The following is a 6,088-nucleotide window of genomic DNA, read 5'->3' as shown; positions in this document are numbered from 1 at the left end:
GAATTTACGCGGTCTTAGACTTGCTCTCCGGGGGATAATATCTCAGTGGATTATGTGATTAGGCATTAACCTTTTTTTATGTCCTACTGTATATGCTCATGTTATTGTGGGTTCTAGTGTGAGCACGTGATATTAGTTGCGTGTGTGGTGCTAGCGCGAGAGGAGACTAGATCAGAATGTGCGTTGTAATCTGCGTGATTCCTGCTCGTCCTTGAGCGATGTTGAAGAGTTAATGAGCCGTTTAATTGTGGGTGTTTAGAAGTCTTATGGTATGTTGTAATAATTTGTTATAGAGTTAACTATGTAATAAGCCTATATCCAAAGCGGTAGCTTTAGTATTTATGAGCCGAATTTTATTATATAGTTTACAATTTGCTCTCCCTGATTACTCTTAACTATATCAAAAATATACATGTAGTTGAGTGTATGCTAGAATTTGTGATTCAGTTGTCGTGACACGCAGTTGTGCTCGGAGTGTTCTATTCATTAATTTACAGCTATTTTTCCTCATTACTTAACGCCAGCTTTCCACATTCGCCTCAGTGTTTCTCTATTTCGTCTCCATACGTTTCCCATTTTTGCGTGTTTTTTAACCACTTGCCAGTTCTCTTCCATTTCGCCAAAATAAATTTTTATGTTGCTACTCACGCTCGCTCCTCTCTCCTCTCTCTCCCCGCATTTTTCCTGCCCCGCCTCGCGCTCGCGCATGCGCGCGCACTCTCCATCGCCACCCTCCCGCTCTCTCCACGCTGCTCACGCGTCGCTCCCCGCTCCTACAGACTGCAATGCAATCACTGCATCTCAACTCTCTCTCCGCTGTGCGCGTGTTGCCTTCCCGCGTTGATCGTAGTGGGACCCGCTCCAGCGCTCGCCGTGGTACACGTCATATCCTCTCTCTCCCTCTTCCCTTCTCTCGCTTCCAACCAGGATCCCCCAAACCCGCCCGGACCACCACCCCCCACTCCCCCCCCCCCCCTGCACAACAAAACTTGATTTACCTTCCTCATTTCTTCAAAAAACAATTGAGTCATTCATTCGTAAGAGTATAAGGGTATAGGCTAGGGCTAAGGTTAGGGTAAATAAGTTGGTTGCACAAGGCTACCGCCTGTACTATGATTCCATACTGTTTTGATAGTGTACGAATTTCGCTTCTGTTCTCAAATTAAAATAGTTGACTCCACCACTCTAACAGCACTCTCTTATAGGTTTTTAGTTCCAATTACAGAGGCCTACTTTTTACCACTCGAACCACAGGGGTGATACGGGCGAAAACTAAGCGACGAAATCCGGCGACCCCTGCGAGGAATGAGACAAACTTGGCGACACGCTGAGGCAAAACCACTGGACGACACATGGGAACTGGCACGTCGCGAAAACTGGCCGAAATGTAGGAACAATGGGCGAAATTCAAGGATCATCAATCGTGAGAATCTCCCGTGTCTCGATACTGGTGTGTATATACATGAACGCATATAATGTCTCGATGTAATCCTATTGGCGGATACTTATTTGGCCAATGGTCGGCGCGAAACTGAGCTCAAATGGACGATAGTTGGTGAAAATATCGGCGAATAATTTGAAATAAAACACAACCAGTTTTTCTCAAAGCCCACGCGTTAGGCGTAGATTGCTTGAAGGAATCTCATTGTATTGTCTTCGCTGACATTGTTGCACAGAAGCAAATAGAGATTTTGTAGACAGAGATGACAACATACCACTAGTCAGATATATAACAACACAACTTATATTATCACTAACACACACAGCAACAACACACCACAACACACATATGATTGTTGATGATACTCATCTTTAGATGAATACAGTGAGATCGTCATCGATGCATCCGTACATTGAGAAGTAAATTGGCGACGCCATTACACTTCTGATGAACCCATTATAATAGTCACCAGACACCTTTCAATTAAGGCGACTAAATGACCACGTGTCTCAGCAAAAGATAGCATGTACAAGTATTCGTAGAAAGATGGACAACGAATACACTATATTAGCCTAATTCACAACAGCGCGTATACAAGTACTAGTAAGCTCACTTTAGCCTGCATATATACCCTCGAGGTTTGAGGTCAGGTATAATTTGTTATAATTGTTTAATATTTGATCAGCATTTGACGGATACGTCTTCTTTCGATGCACGGCAGTACGTAGGCCTATAGGTATACGGCGAGGAGTTGCTTCATTTACTCGGATGCAGCGGGCAACGCGACACAACCGTAGTTCAAGAGAGGCGAAAAATTTATTGATTGTTTCCGATGTGTTGCTTGGGGCGGTTTCCCTCGGGTTTGGGTTTTTTTCGGTTTGAGGTTCGCTTTCGGCGTTTTGTGCTCGGCCGAGCAATCACGATCACAGCGGCCACCCGAACACCTATTCACACTCAGTTGTGAAGCCAAAACAATACAGACATTACACTGTCGGTAGCAGGTGGCTGCCTGCGGTGTCACTATGGTGACATCCAATATACTGCGTATTCGGCCCAGTTTTTGTGTATTGTGAGGTGATTTGTTGATGTAGGGATATTGATTGGAGAGTCGGTCAGTGTGGTCGGGGGTGTAGTGCTGCTGTGGGGTAGCGCAGAAACTGATTGAGCACAACACGCTTAGCCGAAAAGCGTATATCGGTCAGGCTGATAGATCGCGTTGAGCGAAGGTTGCAAACGTATTCGGCCTTGTTTCAGTCTGAATCATGCTCAGTGCGGAGGCAGATGTGTTTTTAGTGTTACGTTAATAGAATCCGCACACATTGCTCGTACAGAATGTCATCGCTAGGGCGGAAACGAGCCGGTTTTTAAGCTCCACGTGTCAGCGTGTTGTGCTCGGGTGTGGTGTGCGTCTCATGCTTATAGAACTATGATCCTGGAGTAGGATTATTGGGTTTCAACATCGCTTGCGTGATTTACCGCGTTCATATCAATTGAATGCGAATTGATATTTGTTGAATATTAGTTAGAAAGAAAATAGAATGAAGGAGAAGGAAAAAAGGCTTAATGATACGATTGAAAGAAGCGAAAACGAGGAAAAAAGAGTGAAGAGGCAGGGAAGAAGAAGAAAGAAGAAGAAGAAGAAGAAAGAAGCCCAGAAGAATTAGATTCTCAGAGTGTGAAGTACAAGAAGAAGGGAAGAAATGTGATTGAGCAACGAGCGAAGAAGAAGGAGGATAGAAAATGAAGTTAGGATCAATCCGACCGTAGCGATAGGACTGCTCAAGCGTGCCGGCTTTTACATCGTGCTGTCTGATACGATATTCTTGCAGCAGTCGGTCTAGCGTTTCTCTATACTTCTATCGGACATGACGTGTCACAGATATGTGATGAGAAACGCTAGGGCGCGACTTGCCTTGCAAGAAGAAATGATCGGAAGCACGAAAATGTCAAGCGTGGTTTGCACTTGCAGCTCCCGTTGCCAAGTTCCTCTACCGTGTGAGCGTAACCGTTTTCGTGCTCAGCAGTGTCTATAGCTTAGTAGGGCGGACCTGCGGTCATCTGGACTGCTGACGTTCTAACTATCGCGACGGTGAGTAAACGTGACGCCCTTATCCTTATCTTTCGTTCCGTCCTCTTCTGTTTGACGAATGCAAACGCCGCGTGCGTCGCGATCTTTCCTTTAGGCCACACATGCAAAGATGCCTTGAGGCTGATAGGGTCTGTGCTCCAGCGTACTGCCGTAGCCGCTACCCTGGGCTTACTGGGCCGGTATACGGACGAACGTACCTGGTAACTAAATCACTGACTATCTAATATGCCAGTAGTACCTGCCTACTCCACTACAACGAGTCTTAGGGAGTCGCTACGCCTACTCCCTGAACCCTAACCCTTAACCCTTAACTCTAACTCCAACTGCTAACCATAACCTAACCCTAACTCTAACCCTAACTCTAACATAACCCTAACCCTAACGCATAACCGATATCTCAGCTAGGATAGTTCGATTCAGGTGACGCTTCCTTGGTTATACCGGACCAGTACCCAGGGTAACGTGCCGGCGAGTAACCTCTGGGGACATAGACCCTAATGAGCGCCGTGAGAGCAGCCTATTGATTGAAACGCCAGCAATCTGTTTTATGTAAGCATGTTATTACGCGCGCACAAGTCTTCCCTCCCTGGCGACTGAGGCTCACGGCGGGGAATCTGCCCCCTGCCCTTTTGGGTTTTGCTAATAGCGGTTGTTATGTACATTCAGAGATGTAGATAAAGACAAGATCGAGTTTCAGGTGTAGTGGTGTGGTTGTGTGTGTTGTGTGTGTGTGTGTGTGTCGTGTGTTGTTGTGCGCGTGTTGTGTGTGTTGTTGTTGTGTGTCACAGACTCGATTGTGGGTGTGTGCGCCCGGCCTGACAGCTGCCTCGCCTACGACTTTCGAGTCGCTGTGCCCACTAGGCCGCCGGTGTGTGTGTGTGTATGTTGTGTGTGGTGTTGTGTGTGTGCCCCCGTGGGTGTTGTGTGTCGTGTGGTGTGTGTGTGTGTGGCCGCTATGCGTTGTGTGGGTGTGTGGTGAGGGTGTGTGTAGTGTGTGTGTGTTGTTTGTTGTGGTGTGTGTGTGTGTTGTGGTGTGTGGGTGCTGGCTGCAACCCGGTTTAGCTCTATGGTTCGTGTTTTGTTTTGGGTGTTGTGTTGGTGTCTGCATTGTTGGGTGTGTGCCGTGATGGTGGTGTGTGTTGTGTTGTTGTTGGTTTGTGTTGAAGAAGTGTGCGTGTGAACTGTGTCTCGGATGTAGTGTCGGGTGGTTGTGTGTGTGGTGTGTGGTGACCCATGTGTCGTCGTGGCAGCTACCCTCCCAAGGAAACGGTCTTTGCTAGTAGTTAAAATTGTATGTTATATTGAACATACTATAAATCTGCCCACCTGCCTTTGGGGTTGCTAATAGGTTGGTATTACATTATAGCATTTAGATTAAGAAAAGGGACAAGATTCGCAGTTCAGGTTGATGTGATGTGTGTGTGTGAGTGTGTGTGTGTGGTCTTGTGTGTGTGTTGTGTGTTGTGTGTGTAGTTAGTGCGTGTTATGTGTGTGTGTAGTTGTGTCACAGTGTGTGTTGCTGGTGTGTGTGTGTGTGTGTGGTGTGTGTTGTGTACTGTGTGTGTGTGTCGCGTGGTGTGTGCCTGGCATTGTGGCTGAATGTTCGTGGGCTGCTGCGCTTGTGTGTGTTGGTGTGTGTGGACTGTGTGTGACTGTGTGTGCTGTGTGTGTGTGTGTTGTGTGTCGTGTGTGTGTGCATCGTGGTGTGTGTGTGTGTGTGGTGTCGCTGTGCTGTGTGTGTGTGTTGTTGTGTTGCATGTGTGTGTTTGTGCTATGTGGTGGTGCGTTATTAATGGCACTGTGGGTCGCAGTTACTATCACAAGTCCCATGGACTCATCTCCGCCTCTCGCACGGACCCATGGGGTCCTCCCAACGCTTTCACGCAACCCCACCCCACTGGATACTAAGCTTCGTGAAACCCCTTCATCGCATCTACGGCTCTGCGGCGTCCTCCTCCGTGAGGGACTGCTTTTTTACGCGCACTGCGCCGAGACCTATCTGCCGCCACTTTGTCCAACCACTTGGTGTTCCTCTTTGTGTGCATAGCGTGTGTGGTGTGTGTGTGTGTCACTGGGCTGTTGTGTGTGCATGTGTGTGTGGGTGTGACTGTGTTGTGTCACTGTTGTGTGGGTTTTGGATTAAGGTTAGGGTTTGCAGTATCGGCACAGCAGTGTTAGTGTTAGGTTTTGGATTAGGGTTAGGGTTTGCAGTATCGGCGCAGCAGTATTCCACAGCAGAAAGAAGTGACTGCAGCGTGTGATGCCTCAGCCATCCTCCCACGACGTGTGAAGCTGTATGTCCGAGCGAAGAAGGCGAACGCATCGAGATCGTGCTTGCATCGTTTTTGTACATATTTAAACCGACGTCATAAGTTGGAGTACCAGCGCTCAGTGATATACGGTAAGTGCGTATCAAAATCTGCCACTGCTTGGCCGAGGGAGGCCGGATTCCGGCACCAGGAGGGTGGGCGGCTGTCGCGCGGTTTCATTTCGTCTATATAGCAAAACTCCCAGTTGGTCTATACCCATTTCGCCTACTCCCAACTCGTCTACACTAA

General features: G+C 47.6%; 1 protein-coding gene across 1 annotated transcript in view; it reads left to right on the top strand.

Moving 5' to 3' along the window:
• Positions 1 to 5,681: 5,681 nt before the first annotated feature.
• LOC106811482 (protein trapped in endoderm-1-like) overlaps positions 5,682 to 6,088 on the top strand; it is a 19,135-nt gene continuing 18,728 nt past the window's right edge. The window contains exon 1 of the mRNA XM_014815121.1: positions 5,682 to 5,931. The gene's annotated coding sequence lies outside the window, so the exon portion shown is untranslated. The remainder of the gene's footprint in view (positions 5,932 to 6,088) is intronic.

Source organism: Priapulus caudatus, unplaced genomic scaffold (genome assembly GCF_000485595.1).
Source record: "Priapulus caudatus unplaced genomic scaffold, Priapulus_caudatus-5.0.1 Scaffold544, whole genome shotgun sequence".
Taxonomy (NCBI): Eukaryota; Metazoa; Priapulida; class Priapulimorpha; order Priapulimorphida; family Priapulidae; genus Priapulus; species Priapulus caudatus.
The sequence above is the reverse complement of the archived record's forward strand: the minus strand, read 5'-3'. Positions and strand labels throughout refer to the sequence as shown.